Source organism: Panulirus ornatus, chromosome 26, assembly GCF_036320965.1.
Source record: "Panulirus ornatus isolate Po-2019 chromosome 26, ASM3632096v1, whole genome shotgun sequence".
In the NCBI taxonomy this organism is placed as follows: domain Eukaryota; kingdom Metazoa; phylum Arthropoda; class Malacostraca; order Decapoda; family Palinuridae; genus Panulirus; species Panulirus ornatus.
In genome coordinates, this window is record NC_092249.1 from 11,102,370 (window position 1) to 11,122,751 (window position 20,382).

Sequence of the window (20,382 nt, forward strand, 5' to 3'; positions counted from 1 at the left end):
TGAAGTCTGTTGGGGATGAGAGAGCTGGGGAAGTGAGTCAGTTGTTGTTCGCTGATGATACAGCGCTGGTGGCTGATTCATGTGAGAAACTGCAGAAGCTGGTGACTGAGTTTGGTAAAGTGTGTGAAAGAAGAAAGTTAAGAGTAAATGTGAATAAGAGCAAGGTTATTAGGTACAGTAGGGTTGAGGGTCAAGTCAATTGGGAGGTGAGTTTGAATGGAGAAAAACTGGAGTAAGTGAAGTGTTTTAGATATCTGGGAGTGGATCTGGCAGCGGATGGAACCATGGAAGCGGAAGTGGATCATAGGGTGGGGGAGGGGGCGAAAATTCTGGGAGCTTTGAAGAATGTGTGGAAGTCGAGAACATTATCTCGGAAAGCAAAAATGGGTATGTTTGAAGGAATAGTGGTTCCAACGATGTTGTATGGTTGCGAGACGTGGGCTATGGATAGAGTTGTGCGCAGGAGGATGGATGTGCTGGAAATGAGATGTTTGAGGACAATATGTGGTGTGAGGTGGTTTGATCAAGTAAGTAACGTAAGGGTAAGAGAGATGTGTGGAAATAAAAAGAGCGTGGTTGAGAGAGCAGAAGAGGGTGTTTTGAAATGGTTCAGGCACATGGAGAGAATGAGTGAGGAAAGATTGACCAAGAGAATATATGTGTCGGAGGTGGATGGAACGAGGAGAAGAGGGAGACCAAATTGGAGGTGGAAAGATGGAGTGAAAAAGATTTTGTGTGATCGGGGCCTGAACATGCAGGAGGGTGAAAGGAGGGCAAGGAATAGAGTGAATTGGAGCGATGTGGTATACCAGGGTTGACGTGCTGTCAGTGGATTGAATCAAGGCATGTGAAGCGTCTGGGGTAAACCATGGAAAGCTGTGTAGGTATGTATATTTGCGTGTGTGGACGTATGTATATACATGTGTATGGGGGTGGGTTGGGCCATTTCTTTCGTCTGTTTCCTTGCGCTACCTCGCAAACGCGGGAGACAGCGACAAAGCAAAAAAAAAAAAAAAAGTAAGAATAATGTGTATGTATATGTATATATGTTCATATGTTTATGCATATGTATGCATATATTAGTATATGGGTGCATGGGCCATTCTTCTTGTTTCCTGGCTCTACCTTACTGACATGGGAAACCAATTAAGTTATTATCATTATCATTATCATTATACTTTGTCGCTGTCTCCCGCGTTAGCGAGGTAGTGCAAGGAAACAGATGAAAGAATGGCCCAACCGACCAACATACACATGTATATACATACACGTCCACACACACACATATACATACCTATACATCTCAACATATACATATATACACACACACAGACATATACATATATACACATGTACATAATTCATACTGTCTGCCCTTATTCATTCCTGACGCCACCCCGCCACATATGAAATAACAGTCCCCTCCCCCCCGCATGTGCGCGTGGCAGGGCTATGAAAAGACAACATAGGCCACATTCGTTCACAATCAGTCTCTAGCTGTCATGTATAATGCACCAAAACCACAGCTCCCTTTCTACATCCAGGCCCCACAGAACTTTCCATGCTTTACCCTAGATGCTTCACATGCCCTGGTTCAATCCATTGACAGCACGTCGACCCCAGTATACCATATTGTTCCAATTCACTCTATTCCTTGCATGCCTTTCACCCTCCTGCATGTTCATGCCCCAATCACTCAAAATCTTTTTCACTCCACCTTTCCACCTCCAATTTGGTCTCCCACTTCTCCTCGTTCCCTCCACCTCTGACACATATATCCTCTTGGTCAATCTTTCCTCACTCGTTCTCTCCATGTGATCAAACCATTTCAAAACACCCTCTTCTGCTCTCTCAACCACACTCTTTTTATTACTACACATCTCTCTTACCCTTTCATTACTTACTTGATCAAACCACCTCAAACCACATATTGTCCTCAAACATCTCATTTCCAGCACATCCACCCTCCTCCGCAGAACTCTATCCATAGCCAATGCCTCACAACCATATAACATTGTTAGAACCAATATTCCTTCAAACATACCCATTTTTGCTTTCCAAGATAATGTTCTCGACTTCCACACATTCTTCAAGGCTCCCAGGATTTTTGCCCCCTCCCCCACCCTATGATTCACTTCCACTTCCATGGTTCCATCCGCTGACAGATCCACTCCCAGATATCTAAAGCACTTTACTTCCTCCGGTTTTTCTCCATTCAAACTCACCTCCCAATTGACTTGACCCTCAACCCTACTGTACCTAATAACCTTGCTCTTATTCACATTTACTCTCAGCTTTCTTCTTTCACACACTTTACCAAAATTAGTCACCAACTTCTGCAGTTTCTCACACGAATATATACAGATGTATATATACTTGCTGCCTTCATCCTTTCCTGTTGCCACCACGCCACACATGAAAATGGAACCTCCCTCCCCCATGCGTGCGCAAGGCAGAGCTAGGAAAAGACAACAAAGGCCATATTTGTTCACACTCACTCTCTAGCTGTCATGTGTAATGCACCGAAACCACAGCTCCCTTTCCACATCTAGGCCCCACAAAACTTTCCATGGTTTACCCCAGACACTTTACATCCCCTGGTTCAATCCACTGACAGCACATCTACCCCGGTATATCAGGTCATTCCAATTCACTCTATACCTTGCATGCCTTTCACTCTCCTGTATGTTCAGGCTCTGATCACTCAAAACATTTTCACTCCATTCTTCCACCTCCAATTTGGTCTCCCACTTCTCTTCGTTCCCTTCACCTCTGATACATATATCCTATTTGTCAATCATTCCTCACTCATTCTCTCCATGTGACCAAACCATTTCAATACACCCTCTTCTGCTCTCTCTCTCACACTCTTTTTACTACCAAACATCTTTCTTACTCTTTCATTACTTACTCAATCAAACCACCTCACACCACATATTGTCCTCAAACATCTCATTTCCAACACATCCACCCTCCTCCACAAAATCCTGTCTATAGCCCATGCCTAACAACCATATAACATTGTTGGAACCACTATTCCTTCAAACATACCGATTTTTGCTCTCCAAGATAATGTTCTCACCTTCCACACATTCTTCAGCGCTCCCAGAACCTTCGCCCCCTCCCCCATCCTGTGACTCACTTCCACTTCCATGGTTCCATCTGCTGCTACATCCACTCCCAGCTATCTAAAACACTCCCCTTCCTCTAGTTATAGAAATGGAAAAAGGTGAGATCAAATGATGTAAGGAGTGTGGGGAAGGAATGGGATGTATCTAAGGAAGCAGTGATGGCTTGCACAAAAGATGCATGTGGCATGAGAAAGGTGGGAGGTGGGCAGAATACAAAAAGTAGCGAGTAGTGGAATGAAGAAGTAACATTGTTAGTGAAAGAGAAGAGAGAGGCATTTGGACGATTTTTGCAGGGAAATAGTGCAAAAGACTGGGAGATATATAAAAGAAAGAGACAGGGGATCAAGAGAAAGGTGCAAGAGATGAAAAAGAGGGCAAATGAGAGTTGGGGTGAGAGAGTATCATTAAATTTCAGGGAGAATAAAAAGATGTTTTGGAAGGAGGTAAATAAAGTGCGTAAGACAAGAGAACAAGTGGGAACATCGGTGAAGGGGGCTAATGGGGAAGTAATAAGTGGTGGTGAAGTGAGGAGATGGAATGAGTATTTTGAAGGTATGTTAAATGTGTTTGATGATAGAGTGGCAGATATAGGGTTTTTGGTTGAGGTGGTGTGCAAAGTGAGAGGGTCAAGGAGAATGGTTTGGTAAACACAGAAGAGGTAGTGAAAGCTTTGCAGATGATGAAAGTCGGCAAGGCTATGGGTTTGGATAGTAATGCTACAGAATTTATTAAAAAAGTGGGTGACTGGGTGTTGACTATATGGTGAGGATATTCAGTGTATGTATGGTTAATGGTGAAGTGCCTGAGGATTGGCGGAATGCGTGCATAGTGCCACTGTACAAAAGCAAAGGGGATAAAAGGGAGTGTTCAAATTACAGAGGTATAAGTTTATGAGTATTTCTGGTAAATTATATGGGAGGGTATTGAATGAGAGGGTGAAGGTATGTACAAAGCATCAGATTGGGAAAGAGCAGTGTGGTTTCAGAAATGGTAGAGAATATGTGGATCAGGTGTTTGCTTTGAAGAATTTTATGCAAGAAATACGTAGAAAAACAGATGGATTTGTATGTAGTATACTTATGGATCCGGAGAAGGCATATGATAAGAGTTGATAGAGACGCTCTGTGGAAGATATTAAAAGTATATGGCGTGGGAGATAAGTTGCAAGAAGCAGTGAAATATTTTTATTAAGGATGTAAGGGAAGTGTACGAATAGGAAGAGAATAAAGTGATTGGTTCCCAATGAATGTCACTTTGCGGCAGGGGTATGTGATGTCTCCATGGTTGTTTGATTTGTTTATGGATGGGGTTGTTAGGGAGTTGAATGCAAGAGTTTTAGAGAGAGGGGCAAGTATGCAGTATGTTGCGGATGAGAGGGCTTGGAAAGTGAGTCAGTTGTTGCTCGCTGATGATACAGTGCTGGTGGCTGATTCAGGTGAGAAACTGCAGAAGCTGGTGACTGAGTTTGGTAAAGTGTGTGAAAAAAGAAAGTTGAAAGTAAATGTGAATAAGAGCAAGGTTATTAGGTACAGTAAGGTTGAGGGACAAGTCACTTGGGAGGTAAGTTTGAATGGAGAAAAACTGGAGGAAGTGAAGTGTTTTAAACATCTGGGAGAGGATCAAGCAGCGGATGGAACCATGGAAACGGAAGTCGGATGAAACCATGGAAACGGAAGTGAGTCATAGGGTGGGGAGGGGACAAAGGTTCTGGGAGTGTTGAAGAATGTGTGGAAGGAGAGAATGTTATCTCGGGGAGCAAAAACGGGTATGTTTGAAAGAATAGTAGTTCCATAAAATGTTATATAGTTGCGAGGCAGGGCTATAGACAAGGTTGTGCGAAGGAGGAAGGATGTGTTGGAAATGAAATGTTTGAGGACAATTTGTGGTGTGAGGTGGTTTGATTAAGTAATGAAAGGGTAAGAGAGATGTAAGGTAATAAAAAGAGTGTGATTGAGAGAGCAGAAAAGGGTGTATTGAATTAATTTGGTCACATGGAGAGAATGAGTGAAAAAGACGGACAAAGAGCATATATGTGTCAGAGGTGGAGGGAACAAGAAGTGGGAGACCAAATTGGAAGTGGAAGGATGGAGTTAAAAAGATTTTGAGTGATCAGGGCCTCAACATAAAGGAAAGTGAAAGGCGTGCAAAGAGTAGAGTGAATTGGAACGATGTGGTATACCAGGGTCGATGTGATATCAAAGGATAGAACCAGGGCATGTGAAGCATCTGGGGTAAACCATGGAAATTTTTGTTTAGTCTGGATGTGGAAAGGGAGCTGTGGTTTTGGTGCATTACACAGAACAGCTAGAGATTGAGTGTGAACGAATGTGGCCTTTGTTGTCTTTTCCTAACACTACCTTGCACAAGTGAGGGGAGGGGGGGGTGCCCATTTCATGTGTGCCAGGGTGGTGGCGGAAATGAATGAAATGGATGTGTACACATGTATATATGTATATGTGTGTATATGTATGTACATATGGGAGTAAAGTCAAGGGTTGGTGAGAGGACAAGAGCAAAGGAAGGAATAGCACTACTACTGAAACAGAAGTTGTGGGAGTATGTGATAGAGTGTAAGAAAGTAAACTCTAGATTGATATGGGTAAAACTGAAAGTGGATGAAGAGTGATGGGTGATTATTGGTGCCTATGCACCTGGGCATGAGAAGAAAGATCAAGAGAGGCAAGTGTTTTGGGAGCAGCTGAGAGAGTGTGTTAGCAGTTTTGATGCACGAGACCGGGTTATAGCAGAGGGTGATTTGAATGCAAAGGTGAGTAATGTGGCAGTTCAAAGAATAATTGGCGTACATGAGGTGTTCAGTGTTGTAAATGGGAATGGTTAGGAGCTTGTAGATTTGTTAGCTGGAAAGGGACTGGTGATTGGGAACACCTGGTTTAAAAAGAGAGATATACGTATACGTATGTAAGTAGGAGAGATGGCCAGAGAGCTTTATTGGATTACGTGTTAATTGATAGGCGTGTGAAAGAGAGACTTTTGGATGTTAATGTGCTGAGAGGTGCAACTGGAGGGATGTCTGATCATATCTTCTGGAAGTGAAGGTGAAGAATTGTAGAGGTTTTCAGGAAAGAAGAATGTTGGGGGGAAGCGAGTGGTAAGAGTAAGTGAGCTTGGGAAGGAGACTTGTGTGAGGAAGTACCAGGAGAGAATGAGTATTTATTTATTTATTTTTTATTTATTTTGCTTTGTCGCTGTCTCCCGCGCCTGTGAGGTAGCGCAAGGAAACAGACGAAAGAAATGGCCCAACCTACCCCCACACACATGCACACACACACACATATCCACACACGCAAACATACACACCCACACATGCCAACGTACACACATATATACACACACAGACACACACATATAGACACATGCACACAATTCACACTGTCAGCCCCTACTCACCCCCATCGCTACCCCGCCACACACGGACTAACATCCCCCTCCCCCTCATGTGCGCGAGGAAGTGCCAGGAAAAGACAACAAAGGCCCCATTCGCTCACACTCAGTCTCCAGCTGTCATGCAATAATGCCTGAAACCACAGCTCCCTTTCCACATCCAGGCCCCACAGAACTTTCCATGGATTACCCCAGACGCTTCACATGCCCTAATTCAATCCATTGACAGCACGTCGACCCTGGTATACCACATCGATCCAATTCACTCTATTCCATGCCCACCTTTCATCCTCCTGCATGTTCAGGCCCCCATCACTCAAAATCTTTTTCACTCCATCTTTCCACCTCCAAATTGGTCTCCCACTTCTCCTTGTTCCCTCCACCTCCGACACATATATCCTCTTGGTCAATCTTTCCTCACTCAGTCTCTCCATGTGCCCAAACCATTTCAAAACACCCTCTTCTGCTCTCTCAACCACGCTCTTTTTATTTCCACACATCTCTCTTACCCTTACGTTACTTACTCGATCAAACCACCTCACACCACACATTGTCCTCAAACATCTCATTTCCAGCACATCCACCCTCCTGCGCACAACTCTATCCATAGCCCATGCCTCGCAACCATACAACATTGTTGGAACCACTATTCCTTCAAACATACCCATTTTTGCTTTCCGAGATAATGTTCTCGACTTCCACACATTCTTCAAGGCTCCCAGGATTTTCGCCCCCTCCCCCACCCTATGATCCACTTCCGCTTCCATGGTTCCATCCGCTGCCAGATCCACTCCCAGATATCTAAAACACTTTACTTCCTCCAGTTTTTCTCCATTCAAACTTACCTCCCAATTGACTTGACCCTCAACCCTACCGTACCTAATAACCTTGCTCTTATTCACACTTACTCTTAACTTTCTTCTTTCACACACCTTACCAAACTCAGTCACCAGCTTCTACAGTTTCTCACATGAATCAGCCACCAGCGCTGTATCATCAGCGAACAACAACTGACTCACTTCCCAAGCTCTCTCATCCACAACAGACTTCATACTTGCCCCTCTTTCCAAAACTCTTCCATTCACCTCCCTAACAAACCCATCCATAAACAAATTAAACAACCATGGAGACGTCACACACCCCTGCCGCAAACCTACATTTACTGAGAACCAATCACTTTCCTCTCTTCCTACACGTACACATGCCTTGCATCCTCGATAAAAACTTTTCACTGCTTCTAACAACTTGCCTCCCACACCATATATTCTTAATACTTTCCAGAGAGCATCTCTATCAACTCTATCATATGCCTTCTCCAGATCCATAAATGCTACATACAAATCCATTTGCTTTTCTAAGTATTTCTCACATACATTCTTCAAAGCAAACACCTGATCCACACATCCTCTACCACTTCTGAAACCACACTGCTCTTCCCCAATCTGATGCTCTGTACATGCCTTCACCCTCTCAATCAATACCCTCCCATATAATTTACCAAGAATACTTAACAAACTTATACCTCTGAAATTTGAGCACTCACTCTTATCCCCTTTGCCTTTGTACAATGGCACTATGTACGCATTCCACCAATCCTCAGGCACCTCACCATGAGTCATACATACATTAAATAACCTTACCAACCAGTCAATAATACAGTCACCCCCTTTTTTAATAAACTCCACTGCAATATCATCCAAACCTTGCCGGCTTTCATCTTCCGCAAAGCTTTTACTACCTCTTCTCTATTTACCAAATCATTTTCAAACACATTCAACAAACCTTCAAAATACTCACTCCATCTCCCTCTCAAATCACCACTACTTGTTATCACCTCCTCATTAGCCCACATATTTTATTTTTTTTTTTTATTATACTTTGTCGCTGTCTCCCGCGTTTGCGAGGTAGCGCAAGGAAACAGACGAAAGAAAAGGCCCAACCCCCCACCATACACATGTATATACATACGTCCACACACGCAAATATACATACCTACACAGCTTTCCATGGTTTACCCCAGACGCTTCACATGCCCTGCTTCAATCCACTGACAGCACGTCAACCCCGGTATACCACATCGCTCCAATTCACTCTATTCCTTGCCCTCCTTTCACCCTCCACCATGTTCAGGCCCCGATCACACAAAATCTTTTTCACTCCATCTTTCCACCTCCAATTTGGTCTCCCTCTTCTCCTTGTTCCCTCCACCTCCGACACATATATCCTCTTGGTCAATCTTTCCTCACTCATCCTCTCCATGTGCCCAAACCACTTCAAAACACCCTCTTCTGCTCTCTCAACCACGCTCTTTTTATTTCCACACATCTCTCTTACCCTTACGTTACTCATTCGATCAAACCACCTCACACCACACATTGTCCTCAAACATCTCATATCCAGCAAATCCATCCTCCTGCGCACAACTCTATCCATAGCCCACGCCTCACAACCATACAACATTGTTGGAACCACTATTCCTTCAAACATACCCATTTTTGCTTTCCGAGATAATGTTCTCGACTTCCACACATTCTTCAAGGCTCCCAGGATTTTAGCCCCCTCCCCCACCCTATGATCCACTTCCGCTTCCATGGTTCCATCCGCTGCCAGATCCACTCCCAGATATGTAAAACACTTCACTTCCTCCAGTTTTTCTCCATTCAAACTCACCTCCCAATTGACTTGACCCTCAACCCTACTGTACCTAATAACCCTGCTCTTATTCACATTTACTCTTAACTTTCTTCTTCCACACACTTTTCCAAACTCAGTCACCAGCTTCTGCACTTTCTCACATGAATCAGCCACCAGCGCTGTATCATCAGCGAACAACAACTGACTCACTTCCCAAGCTCTCTCATCCCCAACAGACTTCATACTTGCCCCTCTTTCCAAAACTCTTGCATTTACCTCCCTAACAACCCCATCCATAAACAAATTAAACAACCATGGAGACATCACACACCCCTGCCGCAAACCTACATTCACTGAGAACCAATCACTTTCCTCTCTTCCTACACGTACACATGCCTTACATCCTCGATAAAAACTTTTCACTGCTTCTAACAACTTTCCTCCCACATATATATATATATATATATATATATATATATATATTTTTTTGCTTTGTCACTGTCTCCCGCGTTTACGAGGTAGCGCAAAGAAACAGATGAAAGAAATGGCCCAACCCACCCCCATACACATGTATATACATACACATCCACACACGCAAATGTAAATATCTACACAGCTTTCCATGGTTTACCCCAGATGCTCCACATACCCTGATTCAATCCACTGACAGCACGTGAACCCCGGTATACCATATCGATCCAATTCATTCTATTCCTTGCCCTCCTTTCACCCTCCTGCAAGTTCAGGCCCTGATCACACAATATCTTTTTCACTCCATCTTTCCACCTCCAAATTGGTCTCACACTTCTCCTCGTTCCCTCCACCTCCGACACATATATCCTCTTGGTCAATCTTTCCTCACTCATTCTCTCCATGTGCCCAAACCATTTCAAAACACCCTCTTCTGCTCTCTCAACCACAATCTTTTTATTTCCACATATCTCTCTTACCCTTACGTTACTCACTCGATCAAACCACCTCACACCACACATTGTCCTCAAACATCTCATTTCCAGCACATCCATCCTCCTGCGCACAACTCTATTCAGAGCCCATGCCTCGCAACCATACAACATTGTTGGAACCACTATTCCTTCAAACATACCCATTTTTGCTTTCCGAGATAATGTTCTCGACTTCCACACATTCTTCAAGGCTCCCAGGATTTTCGCCCCCTCCCCCACCCTATGATCCACTTCCGCTTCCATGGTTCCATCCGCTGCCAGATCCACTCCCAGATATCTAAAACACTTTACTTCCTCCAGTTTTTCTCCATTCAAACTTACCTCCCAATTGACTTGACCCTTAACCCTACTGTACCTAATAACCTTGCTCTTATTCACATTCACTCTTAACTTTCTTCTTTCACACACTTTACCAAACTCAGTCACCAGCTTCTGCAGTTTCTCACATGAATCAGCCACCAGTGCTGTATCATCAGCGAACAACAACTGACTCACTTCCCAAGCTCTCTCATCCACAACAGACTTCATACTTGCCCCTCTTTCCAAAACTCTTGCATTCACCTCCCTAACAACCCCATCCATTAACAAATTAAACAACCATGGAGACATTACATACCCCTGCCGCAAACCTACATTCACTGAGAACCAATCACTTTCCTCTCTTCCTACATGTACACATGCCTTACATCCTCGATAAAAACTTTTCACTGCTTCTAACAACTTGCCTCCCATAGCCAGAGGTTGAACCACTATGTGACATTCATTTTTCATTTCATTTCAAGCTAGAAGTTTCAGTTTTCTAAATTATTTCTTACATTTTTCATATGTATATATATGTATATGTGTGTATGTGTGTATATGTGCGTATGTTTTTTTTTTGTCGCTGTCTCCCGCATTTGCGAGGTAGCGCAAGGATACAGACGAAAGAAATGGCCCAACCCACCCCCATACACATATATGTACATACGTCCACACACGCAAATATACATACCTACACAGCTTTCCATGGTTTACCCCAGACGCTTCACATGCCCTGATTCAATACACTGACAGCACGTCAACCCCAGTATACCACATCGATCCAATTCACTCTATTCCTTGCCCTCCTTTCACCCTCCTGCATGTTCAGGCCCCGATCACACAAAATCTTTTTCACTCCATCTTTCCACCTCCAATTTGGTCTCCCACTTCTCCTCGTTCCCTCCACCTCCGACATATATATCCTCCTGGTCAATCTTTCCTCACTCATTCTCTCCATGTGCCCAAACCATTTCATAACACCCTCTTCTGCTCTCTCAACCACGCTCCTTTTATTTCCACACATCTCTCTTACCCTTACGTTACTTACTCGATCAAACCACCTCACACCACATATCGTCCTCAAACATCTTATTTCCAGCACATCCATCCTCCTGCACACAACTCTAACCATAGCCCATTCCTCGCAACCATACAACATTGTTGGAACCACTATTCCTTCAAACATACCCATTTTTGCTTTCCGAGATAATGTTCTTGACTTCCACACATTCTTCAAGGCTCCCAGGATTTTCGCCCCCTTCCCCACCCTATGATCCACTTCCGCTTCCATGGTTCCATCCACTGCCAGATCCACTCCCAGATATCTAAAATACTTTATTTCCTCCAGTTTTTCTCCATTCAAACTTACCTCCCAACTGACTTGACCCTTAACCCTACTGTACCTAATAACCTTGCTCTTATTCACATTTACTCTTAACTTTCTTCTTTCACACACTTTACCAAACTCAGTCACCAGCTTCTGCAGTTTCTCACATGAATCAGCCACCAGTGCTGTATCATCAGCGAACAACAACTGACTCATTTCCCAAGCTCTCTCATCCACAACAGACTTCATACTTGCCCCTCTTTCCAAAACTCTTGCATTCACCTCCCTAACAACCCCATCCATTAACAAATTAAACAACCATGGAGACATTACATACCCCTGCCGCAAACCTACATTCACTGAGAACCAATCACTTTCCTCTCTTCCTACACGTACACATGCCTTACATCCTCGATAAAAACTTTTCACTGCTTCTAACAAAATACCCCCCATAGCCAGAGGTTGAACCATTATGTGACATTCATTTTTCATTTCATTTCAAGCTAGAAGTTTCAGTTTTCTAAATTATTTCTTACATTTTTCATATGTATATATATGTATATGTGTGTATGTGTGTATATGTGCGTATGTTTTTTTATTGTCGCTGTCTCCCGCGTTTGCGAGGTAGCGCAAGGAAACAGACGAAAGAAATGGCCCAACCCACCCCCATACACATGTATGTACATACGTCCACACACGCAAATATACATACCTACACAGCTTTCCATGGTTTACCCCAGACGCTTCACATGCCCTGATTCAATCCACTGACAGCACGTCAACCCCGGTATACCACATCGATCCAATTCACTCTATTCCTTGCCCTCCTTTCACCCTCCTGCATGTTCAGGCCCCGATCACACAAAATCTTTTTCACTCCATCTTTCCACCTCCAATTTGGTCTCCCACTTCTCCTCGTTCCCTCCACCTCCAACACATATATCCTCTTGGTCAATCTTTCCTCACTAATTCTCTCCATGTGCCCAAACCATTTGAAAACACCCTCTTCTGCTCTCTCAACCACGCTCCTTTTATTTCCACACATCTCTCTTACCCTTACGTTACTTACTCGATCAAACCACCTCACACCACACATCGTCCTCAAACATCTCATTTCCAGCACATCCATCCTCCTGCGCACAACTCTATCCATAGCCCACGCCTCGCAACCATACAACATTGTTGAAACCACTATTCCTTCAAACATACCCATTTTTGCTTTCGGAGATAATGTTCTCAACTTCCACACATTCTTCAAGGCTCCCAGAATTTTCGCCCCCTCCCCCACCCTATGATCCACTTCCGCTTCCATGGTTCCATCCGCTGCCAGATCCACTCCCAGATATCTAAAACACTTTACTTCCTCCAGTTTTTCTCCATTCAAACTTACCTCCCAATTGAATTGACCCTCAACCCTACTGTACCTAATTGCCTTGCTCTTATTCACATTTACTCTTAAATTTCTTCTTTCACACACTTCACCAAACTCAGTCACCAGCTTCTGCAGTTTCTCACATGAATCAGCCACAAGCGCTGTATCATCAGCGAACAACAACTGACTCACTTCCCAAGCTCTCTCATCCCCAACAGACTTCATACATGCCCCTCTTTCCAAAACTCTTGCATTCACCTCCCTAACAACCCCATCCATAAACAAATTAAACAACCATGGATTCATCACACACCCCTGCCGCAAACCTACATTCACTGAGAACCAATCACTTTCCTCTCTTCCTACACATACACATGCGTATGTATGTGTACATATATATATATATATATATATATATATATATATATATATATATATATATATATATATATATATATATATATATTTTTTTTTTTTGCTTTGTCGCTGTCTCCCGCGTTTGCGAGGTAGTGCAAGGAAACAGACGAAAGAAATGGCCCAACCCACCCCCATACATATGCCTTGATTCAATCCACTGACAGCACGTCAACCACGGTATACCACATCGCTCCAATTCACTCTATTCTTTGCCCTCCTTTCACCCTCCTGCATGTTCAGGCCCCGATCACACAAAATCTTTTTCACTCCATCTTTCCACCTCCAATTTGGTCTCCCTCTTCTCGTTCCCTCCACCTCCGACACATATATCCTCTTGGTCAATCTTTCCTCACTCATTCTCTCCATGTGACCAAACCATTTCAAAACACCCTCTTCTGCTCTCTCAACCACGCTCTTTTTATTTCCACAAATCTCTCTTACCCTTACGTTACTTACTCGATCAAACCACCTCACACCACACATTGTCCTCAAACATCTCATTTCCAGCACATCCATCCTCCTGCGCACAACTCTATCCATAGTCCACGCCTCGCAACCATACAACATTGTTGGAACCACTATTCCTTCAAACATACCCATTTTTGCTTTCCGAGATAATGTTCTCGACTTCCACACATTCTTCAAGGCTCCCAGAATTTTCGCCCCCTCCCCCACCCTATGATCCGCTTCCGCTTCCATGGTTCCATCCGCTGCCAGATCCACTCCCAGATATCTAAAACACTTTACTTCCTCCAGTTTTTCTCCATTCAAACTCACCTCCCAATTGAATTGACCCTCAACCCTACTGTACCTAATAACCATGCTCTTATTCACATTTACTCTTAACTTTCTTCTTTCACACACTTTACCAAACTTAGTCACCAGCTTCTGCAGTTTCTCACATGAATCAGCCACCAGCGCTGTATCATCAGCGAACAACAACTGACTCACTTCCCAAGCTCTCTCATCCCCAACAGACTTCATACTTGCCCCTCTTTCCAAAACTCTTGCATTCACCTCCCTAACAACCTCATCCATAAACAAATTAAACAACCATGGAGACATCACACACCCCTGCTGCAAACCTACATTCACTGAGAACCAATCACTTTCCTCTCTTCCTACACGTACACATGCCTTACATCCTCGATAAAAACTTTTCACTGCTTCTAACAACTTGCCTCCCACACCATATATTCTTAATACCTTCCACAGAGCATCTCTATCAATATATATATATATATATATATATATATATATATATATATATATATATATATATATATATATATATATATATTTTTTTTTTCAAACTATTCGCCATTTCCCGCGTTAGCGAGGTAGCGTTAAGAACAGAGAACTGGGCCACTGAGGGAATATCCTCACCTGGCCCCCTTCTCTGTTCCTTCTTTTGGAAAATTAAAAAAATTGAGAGGGGAGGATTTCCAGCCCCCCGCTCCCTCCCCTTTTAGTCGCCTTCTACGACACGCAGGGAATACGTGGGAAGTATTCTTTCTCCCCTATCCCCAGGGATATATTTTTTTTTTTTTTTTTATACTTTGTCGCTGTCTCCCGCGTTTGCGAGGTAGCGCAAGGAAACAGACGAAAGAAATGGCCCAACCCCCCCCATACACATGTACATACACACGTCCACACACGCAAATATACATACCTACACAGCTTTCCATGGTTTACCCCAGACGCTTCACATGCATTGATTCAATCCACTGACAGCACGTCAACCCCTGTATACCACATCGCTCCAATTCACTCTATTCCTTGCCCTCCTTTCACCCTCCTGCATGTTCAGGCCCCGATCACACAAAATCCTTTTCACTCCATCTTTCCACCTCCAATTTGGTCTCCCTCTTCTCCTCGTTCCCTCCACCTCCGACACATATATCCTCTTGGTCAATCTTTCCTCACTCATTCTCTCCATGTGCCCAAACCATTTCAAAACACCCTCTTCTGCTCTCTCAACCACGCTCTTTTTATTTCCACACATCTCTCTTACCCTTACGTTACTTACTCGATCAAACCACCTTACACCACACATTGTCCTCAAACATCTCATTTCCAGCACATCCATCCTCCTGCGCACAACTCTATCCATAGCCCACGCCTCGCAACCATACAACATTGTTGGAACTACTATTCCTTCAAACATACCCATTTTTGCTTTCCGGGATAATGTTCTCGACTTCCACACATTTTTCAAGGCTCCCAAAATTTTCGCCCCCTCCCCCACCCTATGATCCACTTCCGCTTCCATGGTTCCATCCGCTGACAGATCCACTCCCAGATATCTAAAACACTTCACTTCCTCCAGTTTTTCACCATTCAAACTCACCTCCCAATTGACTTGACCCTCAACCCTACTGTACCTAATAACCTTGCTCTTATTGACATTTACTCTTAACTTTCTTCTTCCACACACTTTACCAAACTCCGTCACCAGCTTCTGCAGTTTCTCACATGAATCCGCCACCAGCGCTGTATCATCAGCGAACAACAACTGACTCACTTCCCAAGCTCTCTCATCCCCAACAGACTTCATACTTGCCCCTCTTTCCAAAACTCTTGCATTTACCTCCCTAACAACCCCATCCATAAACAAATTAAACAACCATGGAGACATCACACACCCCTGCCGCAAACCTACATTCACTGAGAACCAATCACTTTCCTCTCTTCCTACACGTACACATGCCTTACATCCTCGATAAAAACTTTTCACTGCTTCCAACAACTTGCCTCCCACACCATATATTCTTAATACCTTCCACAGAGCATCTCTATCAACTCTATCATATGCCTTCTCCAGATCCATAAATGCTACATACAAATCCATTTGCTTTTCTAAGTATTTCTCACATACATTCTTCAAAGCAAACACCTGATCCACACATCCTCTACCACTTCTGAAACCACACTGCTCTTCCCCAATCTGATGCTCTGTACATGCCTTCACCCTCTCAATCAATACCCTCCCATATAATTTACCAGGAATACTCAACAAACTTATACCTCTGTAATTTGAGCACTCGCTCTTATCCCCTTTGCCTTTGTACAATGGCACTATGCAAGCATTCCGCCAATCCTCAGGCACCTCACCATGAGTCATACATACATTAAATAACCTTACCAACCAGTCAACAATACAGTCACCCCCTTTTTTAATAAATTCCACTGCAATACCATCCAAACCTGCTGCCTTGCCGGCTTTCATCTTCCGCAAAGCTTTTACTACCTCTTCTCTGTTTACCAAATCATTTTCCCTAACCCTCTCACTTTGCACACCACCTCGACCCAAACACCCTATATCTGCCACTCTGTCATCAGACACATTCAACAAACCTTCAAAATACTCATTCCATCTCCTTCTCAAATCACCACTACTTGTTATCACCTCCCCATTTACGCCCTTCATATATATATATATATATGTATATATATATATATATATATTATCCCTGGGGATAGGGGTGAAAGAATACTTCCCACTTATTCCTCGTGTGTCGTAGAAGGCAACTAGAGGGGACGGGAGCGGGGGACCAGAAATCCTCCCCTCCTTGTATTTTTTAACTTTCTAAAATGGGAAACAGAAGAAGGAGTCACGCGGGGAGTGCTCATCCTCCTCGAAGACTCAGACTGGGGTGTCTAAATGTGTGTGGATGTAACCAAGATGTGAAAAAAGGAGAGATAGGTAGTATTTTTGAGGAAAGAAACCTGGATGTTTTGGCTCTGAGTGACATGAAGTCAAGGGTAAAGGGGAAGAGTGGTTTGGGAATGTTTTGGGAGTAAAGTCAGGGGTTAGTGAGAGGACAAGAGCAAGGGAAGGAGTAGCAGTACTCCTGAAACAGGAGTTGTGGGAGTATGTGATAGAATGTAAGAAAGTAAATTCTCGATTAATATGGGTAAAACTGAAAGTTGATGGAGAGAGATGGGTGATTATTGGTGCATATGCACCTGGGCATGAGAAGAAACATCATGAGAGGCAAGTGTTTTGGGAGCAGCTGAATGAGTGTGTTAGTGGTTTTGATGTACGAGACCAGGTTATAGTGATGGGTGATTTGAATGCAAAGGTGAGTAATGTGGCAGTTGAGGGAATAATTGGTATACATGGGGTGTTCAGTGTTGTAAATGGAAATGGTGAAGAGTTTGTAGATTTATGTGCTGAAAAAGGACTGGTGATTGGGAATACCTGGTTTAAAAAGCGAGATATACATTAGTAAACATATGTAAGTAGGAAAGATGGCCAGAGAGCGTTATTGGATTACGTGTTAATTGACAGGCACGCGAAAGAGAGACTTTTGGATGTTAATGTGCTGAGAGGTGCAACTGGAGGGATGTCTGATCATTATCTTGTGGAGGCTAAGGTGAAGATTTGTATGGGTTTTCAGAAAAGAAGAGTGAATGTTGGGGTGAAGAGGGTGGTGAGAGTAAGTGAGCTTGGGAAGGAGACTTGTGTGAGGAAGTACCAGGAGAGACTGAGTACAGAATGGAAAAAGGTGAGAAAAATGGAAGTAAGGGGAGTGGGGGAGGAATGGGATGTATTTAGGGAATCAGTGATGGATTGCGCAAAAGATGCTTGTGGCATGAGAAGAGTGGGAGGTGGGTTGATTAGAAAGGGTAGTGAGTGGTGGGATGAAGAAGTAAGAGTATTAGTGAAAGAGAAGAGAGAGGCATTTGGACGATTTTTGCAGGGAAAAAATGAAATTGAGTGGGAGATCTATAAAAGAAAGAGACAGGAGGTCAAGAGAAAGGTGCAAGAGGTGAAAAAGAGGGCAAATGAGAGTTGGGGTGAGAGAGTATCATTAAATTTTAGGGAGAATAAAAAGATGTTGTGGAAGGAGGTAAATAAAGTGCGTAAGACAAGGGAGCAAATGGGAACTTCAGTGAAGGGCACAAATGGAGAGGTGATAACAAGTAGTGGTGATGTGAGAAGGAGATGGAGTGAGTATTTTGAAGGTTTGTTGAATGTGTTTGATGATACAGTGGCAGATATAAGGTGTTTTGGTCGAGTGGTGTGCAAAGGGAGAGGGTTAGGGAAAATGATTTGGTAAACAGAGAAGAGGTAGTAAAAGCTTTGCGGAAGATGAAAGCCGGCAAGGCAGCAGGTTTGGATGGTATTGCAGTGGAATTTATTAAAAAAGGGGGTGACTGTATTGTTGACTGGTTGGTAGGGTTATTCAATGTATGTATGACTCATGGTGAGGTGCCTGAGGATTGGCGGAATGCGTGCATAGTGACACTGTAAAAAGGCAAAGGGGATAAGAGTGAGTGCTCAAATTACAGAGGTATAAGTTTGTTGAGTATTCCTGGTAAATTATATGGGAGGGTATTGATTGAGAGGGTGAAGGCATGTACAGAGCATCAGATTGGGGAAGAGCAGTGTGGTTTCAAAAGTGGTAGAGGATGTGTGGATCAGGTGTTTGCTTTGAAGAATGTATGTGAGAAATACTTAGAAAAGCAAATGGATTTCTATGTAGCATTTATGGATCTGGAGAAGGCATATGATAGAGTTGATAGAGATGCTTTGTGGAAGGCATTAAGAATATATGGTGTGGGAGGCAAGTTGTTAGAAGCAGTGAAAAGTGTTTATCGAGGATGTAAGGCCTGTGTACGTGTAGGAAGAGAGGAAAGTGATTGGTTGTCAGTGAATGTAGGTTTGCGGCAGGGGTGTGTGATGTCTCCATGGTTGTTTAATTTGTTTATGGATGGGGTTGTTAGGGAGGTGAATGGAAGAGTTTTGGAAAGAGGGGCAAGTATGAAGTCTGTTGTGGATGAGAGAGCTTGGGAAGTGAGTCAGTTGTTGATCGCTGATGATACAGTGCTGTTGGCTGATTCATGTGAGAAAATGCAGAAGCTGGTGACTGAGCTTGGTTAAGTGTGTGAAAGAAGAAAGTTAAGAGTAAATGTGAATAAGAGCAAGGTTATTAGGTACAGTAGGGTTGAGGGTCAAGTCAATTGGGAGGTAAGTTTGAATGGAGAAAAACTGGAGGAAGTAAAGTGTTTTAGATATCTGGGAGCGGATGGAACCATGGAAGCGGAAGTGGATCCTAGGGTGGGGGAGGGGGCGAAAATCCTGGGAGCCTTGAAGAATGTGTGGAAGTCGAGAACATTATCTCGGAAAGCAAAAATGGGTATGTTTGAAGGAATAGTGGTTACAACAATGTTGTATGGTTGCGAGGCGTGGGCTATGGGTAGAGTTGTGCGCAGGAGGATGGATGTGCTGGAAATGAGATGTTTGAGGACAATGTGTGGTGTGAGGTGGTTTGATCGAGTAAGTAAAGTAAGGGTAAGAGAGATGTGTGGAAATAAAAAGGGTGTGGTTGAGAGAGCAGAAGAGGGTGTTTTGAAATGGTTTGGGCACATGGAGAGAATGAGTGAGGAAAGATTGACCAAGAGGATATATGTGTCGGAGGTGGAGGGAACAAGGAGAAGTGGGAGACCAAATTGGAGGTGGAAAGATGGAGTGAAAAAGATTTTGTGTGATCGGGGCCTGAACATGGAGGAGGGTGAAAGGAGGGCAAGGAATAGAGTGAATTGGATCGATGTGGTATAACGGGGTTGACGTGCTGTCAGTGGATTGAATCAGGGCATGTGAAGCGTCTGGGGTAAACCATGGAAAGCTGTGTAGGTATGTATATTTGCGTGTGTGGACGTATGTATATACATGTGTATGGGGGTGGGTTGGGCCATTTCTTTCGTCTGTTTCCTTGTGCTGCCTTGCAAACGCGGGAGACAGCGACAAAGCAAAAAAGAAAAAAAAAATATATATATATATATATATATATATATATATATATATATATATATATATATATATAT

General features: G+C 43.4%; 1 protein-coding gene across 2 annotated transcripts in view; it reads right to left on the reverse strand.

Moving 5' to 3' along the window:
- The window catches only part of LOC139757449 (uncharacterized), a 652,064-nt gene that overhangs the window by 154,941 nt on the left and 476,741 nt on the right, over nucleotides 1-20,382 (reverse strand). The gene's annotated exons all lie outside the window — the stretch shown is intronic.